The sequence below is a fragment of the Pongo pygmaeus genome, chromosome 12 (assembly GCF_028885625.2).
Source record: "Pongo pygmaeus isolate AG05252 chromosome 12, NHGRI_mPonPyg2-v2.0_pri, whole genome shotgun sequence".
Taxonomy (NCBI): domain Eukaryota; kingdom Metazoa; phylum Chordata; class Mammalia; order Primates; family Hominidae; genus Pongo; species Pongo pygmaeus.
In genome coordinates, this window is record NC_072385.2 from 131,288,801 (window position 1) to 131,298,756 (window position 9,956).

General features: G+C 53.6%; 1 long non-coding RNA gene across 2 annotated transcripts; it reads left to right on the forward strand.

Moving 5' to 3' along the window:
• The first annotated feature begins 846 nt into the window (after positions 1 to 846).
• On the forward strand, positions 847 to 9,729 carry LOC134737881 (uncharacterized). 2 transcript variants are annotated; one of them, XR_010123284.1, is made up of 4 exons: positions 847 to 939; positions 3,895 to 3,982; positions 6,144 to 7,398; positions 8,099 to 9,729. It is a non-coding gene; the product is annotated as an uncharacterized LOC134737881 (long non-coding RNA). The 2 variants fall into 2 exon arrangements; XR_010123283.1 differs by having other exon boundaries at positions 8,430 to 9,729.
• The last annotated feature ends 227 nt before the right edge of the window (positions 9,730 to 9,956 follow it).

Genomic DNA, 9,956 nt, shown 5'->3' on the forward strand with positions numbered 1-9,956 from the left:
CCCAGAACTCCTCTCTCTCTCTCTCTCTTTCTTTCTCCCCCTCCCTCCCTCTCTCTCTCTGCTCCCTGGAGTTCCATTCTTGGCCTCTTTGCGCCTGCGCACAGTCCCTGGTGGTGCTGCACCCTCACAAGGGCTCCACACCTATTTCTAGCTCCTGCCTTCTCTGCAGAGTTCCAGGCCTGTGTTTGGCTCTATCTACTTGGAAGACTCACAGGTTCTTCAAAACCAACCAATGTGAAGCCAGTTTGTCCTGACTTTTACTCAAAACCTGATGATTGCTTCATCTCCTGTCTTGAGAAGGCTCCACTCTCCACCCATTGTCTAAACCAGGTACCCAGAAGTCCTTCTTGATGACTGCCCATCACCTGCCCAGGGTCCCATCCAGCAGTGCATCCTAGTGCCCCTCCCACTGTACCCCGGCTGTAGTTCAGGATTTGCTCAGCTCTGGTCTTGCTGCTCCGAAGCCCCCACTGGCCACTCAGCCCTGCCATGAGGCCCATCATGCAGCTCCCCTTCCCTCTAACCTGCTTCAAGTCCATTCCCCAAGCTGCCACAAGGCCCCTTCTCCTTAAGCCAATAGAACTCATTCTCTCCCCTGCTGAACACACACCAGGGCTCTGCATGCCTTCTTACATCAAACTGCATGGTGGGCGCACCAGCCTTCCCCATCTGACTCTGTGTGCTGCCCACCTGGTCGTTGTGCTAGAGGTTTTGAAGAGTCAGACTTTGGCCTCAAGTCTCCTGCCTGAGAGCTGTGTAAACCTAGAGCCTTGTCTCACAGATCCCCTGTTCCCACAGCAGTTAAAGTGGAGATGACAGAGTCCCTCCTGGAGAGCCAGTATAGCCATTCAGTGAGTCAGCAGCACATCTCCTCCAGCACGCAGAGAACAGCGGTCCATGGAGGGAGGGCGTGAGCCTGGGGTTATACTGAGGAAGGGTGTGACCCTGGGGTTAACTAAGGGAGGGTGTGAGCCTGGGCTTCACTGAGGGAGGGCATGAACCTGGGGTTATACTGAGGAAGGGCGTGAGTCTGGGGTTCACTGAGTGAGGGTGTGAGTCTGGGGTTCAATGAGGGAGGGTGTGAGTCTGGGGTTCACTGAGGGAGGGTGTGATCCTGGGGTTATACTGAGGAAGGGTGTGAGTCTGGGGTTCACTGAGTGAGGGTGTGAGTCTGGGGTTCACTGAGGGAGGGTGTGATCCTGGGGGTTCACTGAGGGAGGGCGTGAGCCTGGGTTTATACTGAGGAAGGGTGTAAGTCTGGGGTTCGCTGAGTGAGGGTGTGATCCTGGGGGTTCACTGAGGGAGGGTGTGAACCTGAGGTTATACTGAGGAAGGGCGTGAGTCTGGGGTTCACTGAGTGAGGGTGTGAGTCTGGGGTTCACTGAGGGAGGGTGTGATCCTGGGGTTATACTGAGGAAGGATGTGAGTCTGGGGTTCACTGAATGAGGGTGTGATCCTGGGAGTTCACTGAGGGAGGGTGTGATCCTGGGGTTATACTGAGGAAGGGCTTGAGTCTGGGGCTCACTGAGTGAGGGTGTGAGTCTGGAGTTCACTGAGGGAGGGGGTGAGCCTGGGTTTATACTGAGGGAGGGTGTGAGTCTGGGCTTCACTGAGTGAGGGTGTGATCCTGGGGTTCACTGAGGGAGGGCGTGACCCTGGGGTTCACTGAGGGAGGGTGTGACCCTGGGGTTCACTGAGGGAGGGTGTGAGTCTGGGATCTTACTGAGTGAGGGTGTGATCCTGGGGTTCACTGAGGGAGGGCATGAGTCTGGGGTTCACTGACAGAGGGTGTGAGCCTGGGGTTCACTGAGGGGGGGTGTGAGTCTGGGATTCACTGAGGGAGGGTGTGACCCTGGGGTTCACTGAGGGAGGGTGTGAGTCTGGGATCTTACTGAGTGAGGGTGTGATCCTGGGGTTCACTGAGGGAGGGCATGAGTCTGGGGTTCACTGACAGAGGGTGTGAGCCTGGGGTTCACTGAGGGGGGGGTGTGAGTCTGGGATTCACTGAGGGAGGATGTGATTCTGGGGTTCACTGAGGGTGGGTGTGAGTCTGGGATCTTACTGAGTGAGGGTGTGATCCTGGGGTTCACTGAGGGAGGGCATGAGTCTGGGGTTCACTAACAGAGGGTGTGAGCCTGGGGTTCACTGAGGGGGGGGAGTCTGGGATTCACTGAGGGAGGGTGTGATTCTGGGGTTCACCGAGGGAGGGCATGAGTCTGGGGTTCACTGAGGGAGGGTGTGACCCTGGGGTTCACTGAGGGGGGGTGTGAGTCTGGGATTCACTGAGGGAGGATGTGATTCTGGGGTTCACTGAGGGAGGGCATGAGTCTGGGATTCACTGAGGGAGGGTGTGATTCTGGGGTTCACCGAGGGAGGGCATGAGTCTGGGGTTCACTGACAGAGGGTGTGAGCCTGGGGTTCACTGAGGGGGGGGTGTGAGTCTGGGATTCACTGAGGGAGGATGTGATTCTGGGGTTCACTGAGGGAGGGCATGAGTCTGGGATTCACTGAGGGAGGGTGTGATTCTGGGGTTCACCGAGGGAGGGCATGAGTCTGGGGTTCACTGACAGAGGGTGTGAGCCTGGGGTTCACTGAGGGGGGGTGTGAGTCTGGGATTCACTGAGGGAGGATGTGATTCTGGGGTTCACTGAGGGAGGATGTGATTCTGGGGTTCACTGAGGGAGGGCATGAGTCTGGGGTTCACTGAGGGAGGGTGTGAGCCTGGGGTTCACTGAGGGAGGGTGTGAGTCTGGGATCTTACTGAGTGAGGGTGTGATCCTGGGGCTCACCGAGGGAGGGCATGAGTCTGGGGTTCACTGACAGAGGGTGTGAGCCTGGGGTTCACTGAGGGGGGGTGTGAGTCTGGGATTCACTGAGGGAGGATGTGATTCTGGGGTTCACTGAGGGAGGGCATGAGTCTGGGGTTCACTGAGGGAGGGTGTGACCCTGGGGTTCACTGAGGGATGGTGTGAGTCTGGGGTCTTAGTGAGGGTGTGATCCTGTGGTTCACTGAGTGAGGGTATGATTCTGGGCTTCACTGAGTGAGGGTGTGATCCTGGGGTTCACTGAGGGAGGGTGTGAATCTGGGGTTCACTGATGGAGGGTGTGATTCTGGGGTTCACTGAGGGTGTGAGTCTGGGATTCACTGAGGGAGGGTGTGATCCTGGGATTCACTGAGGGAGGGTGTGAGTCTGGGCTTCACTGAGGGTGTGATCCTGGGGTTCACTGACAGAGGGTGTGAATCTGGGGTTCACTGACGGAGGGTGTGAGCCTGGGGTTCACAGTGAGGGTGTGAGTCTGGGATTCACTGAGGGAGGGTGTGATTCTGGGGTTCACTGAGGGAGGGTGTGAGCCTGGGGTTCACTGCAGGAGGGTGTGAACCTGGGGTTCACTGAGGGAGCATGTGATCCTGGGTTTCAGTGAGGGAGGGCATGATCCTGGGGTCATACTGAGTGAGAGTGTGAACCTGGGGTTCACTGAGGGAGGGTGTGATCCTGGGGTTCACTGAGGGAGGGTGTGAGTCTGGGGTTCACTGAGGGTGTGAGCCTCGGGTTCACTGAGGGAGGGTGTGAACCTGGGGTTCACTGAGGGAGGGTGTGAACCTGGGGTTCACTGAGGGAGGGTGTGAGTCTGGGGTTCAATAAGGGTGTGAATCTTGGGTTTTACTGAGAGCGTGTGAAGCTGGGGGTTCACTGAGGGAGGGCATGAACCTGGGATTATACTGAGGGAGGGTGTGAGTCTTGGGTTATACTGAAGAAGGGTGTGAACCTGGGGTTTTACTGAGGGAGAGTGTGAGCCTGGTGTTCACTGAGGGAGGGTGTGAGTCTGGGTTTTGAACCTGGAGGTCCTCTGAGGGAGGAGATGAACCCTGCTTTCCTTTCTTTCTGCCCTCAGAGTGGGCTTTTCAGTCCCTGAAGCTGCTGCTCTGCCTACTCAGGAAGGTGAGGAAGGCAGATGGCAGCGTACTTCCAGCCTCTGCTCTGTGAGTGTCTGTATGTGTGTCTTGTGTGTCCGCGTGTTTGTGTGTGTGCATCCGGGCAGTGAAGGGTAGCACCGAGCAGTTGCTTGCATCTGGGCCTCACCTGCAGCCCTGCTTTTTTATTTTCTGTGGCCCATTGGATCTATGGGGCCATCCTCCCAGCTGCCTCCTATTCCATCCTTGGCTCTATGGGGCCATCTTCCCAGCTGCCTCCTATTCCATCCTTTGGTCTGTGGAGCCATTTTTCCAGCTGCCTCCTGTTTTATCCTTGGCTCTATGGGGGCCATCTTCCCAGCTGCATCCCATTCAATCCTTTGCTCTATGGGGGCCTTCTTCCCAGCTGCATCCCATTCAATCCTTTGCTCTATGGGGCCATTTTCCCAGCTGCCTCCCATTCAATCCTTTGCTCTATGGGGCCATTTTCCCAGCTGCCTCCTGTTTTGTCCTGTGCTCTATGGAGCCATCTTCCCAGCTGCTACCAGTTCCATCCTTTGCTCTATGGGGCCATCTTCCCAGCTGCCTCCTATTCCATCCTTGGCTCTATGGGGTCATCCTCCCAGACACCTCCAGTTTCACCCTTGGCTCTATGGGGCCATCTTTCCAGCTTCCCCCCATTCCACCCTTGCCATTGTGTCCCCACTGGGTCATTTGTCAACAGCATCTGCTTAGCATCAAGCAGTGGTCCTGGATCCTCTTGGGTGTGGCCCTTGTGGTGATGGACATGATCAGTGCATGTGGGGAGTGGCCAGGGATCACATGGTCACACGGAGGTGCTACCCTCACTGTTCTAGGAAGGATACACGCGGGTTCTGCGGGCCATGGAGGTTGTGTCAGGATCTGAGCCAGGGTCATGGAACTGAGCCACAGGAGAGATTTGAGTCAATCGGTTTATCAGGAGCAGTAAGAGCGACTCAGAGGGGCTGCCTCCAAGGGCCTTGTACAAACAGTACCCCATTTCCAGGACCCACAGAGGCCCATGTAGCTGCAAGGGTGGCATGGGGTGGGCTGGGGTGGGACGGACCCTGCATGTGCCCTACCCACCCCTGCCAGACCACGCATTTTTTTTTTTAAGAGGAAGAGGAGGAAGACCGAAGGGGGAGAGAGAAAAACAGACAGAGGCAGAGAGGAGGAAAGAGCAGTGGAGGCTGTGACCAGATTCTCCTGAGGGACATGAACCACCTGACTGGGTTCTCTAATGTGGGTGCCTGCCGCTGGCTTGTGTGTTTGGACTTCTGCATCTGGTGTCATCTTCTCTGGCTGGCTGATATCTTCCGAATGCTGACTTCTGCGGACTGAGAGGTCTTGCACCCCAGTTTCCCCTTCCCAAGGCAGTGACAAGGGAGAACTGGGCTTTGCCTCTGTCTCTGAGGGCTCTGAACACCCAGGCCACCCTTAGCCACCCCTGTTTGAGCCACTGCTGCCAGGCAGAGCCCCAAGCTAATTCTTGCTGCCATTCTGTCTCCCTCCCCAGGAGTGCTGGCCACAATGTCTCTACCTGTCCGGGAGCCCAGTCTCCCTTATCAATGTCCGTCTATACTAGCTGGTTTGAGGGCTTCTTCTGGATGTGCTGCCTGGGGGGCAGCAGGCAGAAGGGAGGGCAGCTGGTGTCCACAGCCCCTCTAGTCAGGCCAGCCTGCTGTGCCAGCACGGGTCCCCTCCAGGGCCTGTGCCCTTCTGGGCAGCCTCATTGCTCAATGGCCACCCACCTCCCCAAAGCCAAGAAAGCGACTGCCCTTCCACGGCCTGGGGTTCACTGAGTGATGGTGTGAGCCTGGCCCCCCATCCAGTCTTTTCAGTACGCCCAAAAAATTAAGTCATCTCATCATTGATATGCAATGTACATTGGTGGGGGCATCTTTTAAAATAGAAATGAGAGTAATATGATAAGGAAAGACAGACATAGGCCCAGCTCCTGCTCCCATTAGCAGCTCCCGTGAACACAGCACAGCTGCAGGAGCTGGTCCGGCTGCTGCATCCTCTCCCCGCTGCAGCTGAGGGTGTTCTGAGCGAGAAATTAATTCCTCATCGGAATTGTGTCTGAATTTAGCAGATAATAATTTTAGAGCTTTAAACTGACATTTTAAGAATGACCACTGTAATTCTGGCAAGCAACAATGGATTCCATAAATGATGGAGATTCTAAGAACAGGATTGATTTCCACAGGACAGGGTCGTTGATGCCCTTTGGAATGGAGACCTGTGAAGGGGAATGCCTAGGCCTCACGGAGGAGGCTCGTGACCTGGACAGGTGTGGGACTGGGGGCCATGTCTGCAGCTCCCCTGCCACGGAGCAGAATCTGCCTCTCCATAAGCGTAAGCTCTGGGGACTGTGACATCCACGCTGGGCCTGGCTCCTGCCTCCCGCCTCCTGCCCAGCCCCTGCCAGCCGCACATGGTGGAGACCGGCTGCCCAAAGCTCTTGTTCTCAGATGTGGGCAGAACGGGAATCTGCCATGTGCCTGTGGATTAAAAAAAAGAAACCCAGGCTGCTTTTCTGTCTGTTAGAAGGAGCCTGCACTTCAAGATAGTGGGGATGTATATTTTAAAAAATTTCATGCTCATGGGCCAAAGATTTTCCCGAGGCTGTGTGCTGATTTGCAGCCCATCATGTGTGGCTTTGGGACACTGGGGAAGGTGTGGAGCAGTTTAAGTGACAAGCGGGTTGGAAAAGCAAAGGACACCAGGTGAGGATGACGGAATTTACATCCTGTTGCTTCCCTGATAGTTCCTGCCAATATGGGATCCCACTACAATCTTTCTGCCCTGAAAATATGTGTATATCGAGATAGAAACTGTTGTAATGGCTCCATGCATTCAGTAGAGGAAATGAGAGAAGAAAGAAGGAACAGATTTAGTCCTGCCCAGAATCTGCACTTCCACGGAGGACGCCAGGATATCACGGGAGAGACTGCAGCTCTGATCAAATGGGGCGAGCTCTTGGCAGGAGCCAGCATGTTCCTGTGTTCCATTTGGGAGGACAGTTTACTTTTATGATGTGCTTTGAAATCAGGTGGATGTCTCTAACTCCTGGACCTTTCTTGGCCTTTCCGGCCACTGTCATCTCTGTGGAGTCAGGGGCAGGGACTTTGGGATCAGCTTCTGCCCTCGTGAAAACAGCAGAGTGGCCTGAGAGAGCCAGGAAGGACCTCACCTGAGTATCAGATCACCTCATCCGGCGGAATTGTGTGGATCTAGGGATTTTAAAGAGGTGATTAAAGTAAAATGAGGTTATTAGGGTGGCCCTTGACCCAGTGTGACTGGTGTCCTTATAAGAGGAGATTAGGACACAGCCACACAGAGGGACGACCACCTGAGGATCCCTGAGAAGATGGCATCTGGAAGGTGAGGAGAGAGGCCTCAGAAGGAATCAACTCTGCTGACACTTGATGCCAACTTCCAGCCTCTGAAACTGCGAGCAAGTAAGTTCTGATTCTTTAAGCCCCCTAGTCCGTGGTCATTGGGTATGGCAAACGGAGATGGTGAATACAGCCATTTCTATAGTTTGAATGTGTCCCCAAAAGTTCATTTGTGTTGGAAATTTGGTCCTCAATGTGAGCAGTGTTGAGAGGTGGGATCTTTGGGAGGTGATGAGGTCATGAGGATTCTGCTCTCATGAATGGATTAACCCATCCATTGATTACCGGATTACTGGATTGATGGGTTAGAGAGGGGTGGGGTTACTTATCACGAGAATGGGTTGTTAGTAAAAGCCAGGTTGCCTCTCTCTCATGAGCCCCCTGACCATATGAAGCCCTGCACCCCCTTGGGACTCTGTAGAAAGTCACTACCAGCAGGAAGGGCCTCACCAGATGTGGCCCCTGGACGTTGGATTTCCAGCTTCCAGCACTGTAAGAAATAACTTCCTTTTCTTTATAAACTACCTGGTGTCAGATATTCCATTATACAACAGAAAACAGACTAAGACAGGCATCGGGAACCTCTGAGTTCCTGACAATGGCAGTTTAAAAATGTTGGCCGTGGGTTCTTCCAGGGATGGGGGTCTGTGGCCTCTTGACTTGCATCCAGTGGGCCCATGGCCACTTCAACCAACAGAGGATGGGTAGGCGATACCAGGTGACTTTCTGAGCTGGGTTGTAAAGGGCTGTGTCCTGTGCTCAGACTCTGGGTATGGTCACATTCCACTTGAGGAACCTTCTCTCCTTGGACTCAGCTGCTGTGTTGGGAGAAGGCTGGGAACAGAGAAAGGCAGCATGGACAGACATGGTCAACAGGCTCATGGAACCTCACTCTTGAGTCATCTTGGCTCAGCCACTAGATAGGAGTCAAGAAACACCAGAAAATTCCAGGTTCTGGCCATCTGAGTTCTTACGAGAGTTTTGGACATTGAGGAATAGAGGCTGACAACCACTGTTGTACCCAGTCCAAATCCTTGACCTATGGGATCCACAAGCCTAATACATTGGTGGTTGTTTCTCTCTGCTTTTTTCAGGGTGGCTTGTTATTCAGCAATGGATAATTAGAGCACTGACTCACCTTGATGGGCCTCATCATCATTCATCCAGAAATCTTTTATTGAGAAAAATAATATTTGCCATATTGTGCAAGGAGCTGGGGTTGCAAAGCTGGGTGATGTGACCTATAACACAAGGCGGCAGGATTGTCTGATCCCCGAGAGCCATGTACCCTGGGATCCTCTGGCCATAGTATCTCACAGAATTCCTAATGCACAGTCTGTGTGGGAGGTGATGCTGGAGTCCCCCCTCCCTCTGGGCTCCTCCACGTGCTCTGCTTACATCACTGGGGGGTTGGCGGCAGCCTGCTGAGTCCTTTCGACCCTCAGCCCACTCTCCAGCAATCAGACTGGCCGAAACCTGTGTGGCTGGCTCCACCCTCAGATCTCCCCACTCCTCTCATTAGCCGCCTGCCTTCTCAGCCAGTGCTCTTATTCTTATGACTCTTGCCTGACCCTGCCTCAGCTCTGTGTCCTCCCAGACTGCTGACTGTAAGGCTTTGCCCAGCGGATTTTCCATCGCCAAATTAGAGCTTTTCTTTCCTCGCCTGACTGCTCCCTGTCACTGTCTTCTGTATCTTCCTGTTCCTGATTTTGGCTGGCTATCAAGAGAAGAAGATCTACAATCATCCCATCTCTCATGGCACCTTACCATGTGCAACTCCCTCGTATCTAATACCTCACTTCACCTTTTCTGTTCTTCTATTTATGAGCTATGTGATGTCAGACAAGGCACTTAACTACTCTGGGCTTTGGCTCCCTTATTTAACGATAGGTATCATAATAATACCTGCCCTGTCCAATTTACAGTTTGTCTGACAGTTATTCATTTAACAAGCATGCATTGGGTTCCTACTGAGTGCTGGGTGCTGTATCCAGCATTGCTAAGACAACGGCCATGAGACCAGCAAGCATGCCTGGGTTTTGCATTCTAGTGGACGTCTTAGTCTATTTTCTGCTAAAACATAATACCACAAGCTAGGCAGTTGATAAAGAAGATACATTTACTTCTTGCAGTTGAAGAGGCTGGGAAGTCCAAGGGCATGGCACTGGCATCTGGGTCATCCTGTGGTGGAAGGTGGAAAGGCAGAGACTAAGAAGAGCACCAGGTGCCAGACTCACTTTGTAACAACCCACTCTCACAATAACTAACCTGACTTCATGACCCAATCACCTCCCAACAAAGATGCATTGGGATTGAATTTATAACACAAGAACTTTTGGGGGGCAAATTCAAGCCAGGCATGGGGGTTAGTGTAAATAAATGAATAGTGCATACTAACTGATTGAGGCCATTGTTAACAAAAATGAAAAAACAAGGGTGGGTTTGGGGAGTGGTCGCGGGGTGAACAGGCCTCTGGAGTGGCGCATACAGGGAAAACCTCTGTGCAGGCAGAGACCTGGGCTGCTGAGAAGGGGCCGGATATGGAGATCTGGGAAAAAGCATCTCAGTTGAGGGAGAAATGGAGCAAGCCTGGAGCCCTGAAGAGCCTGAGGACTTTGAGA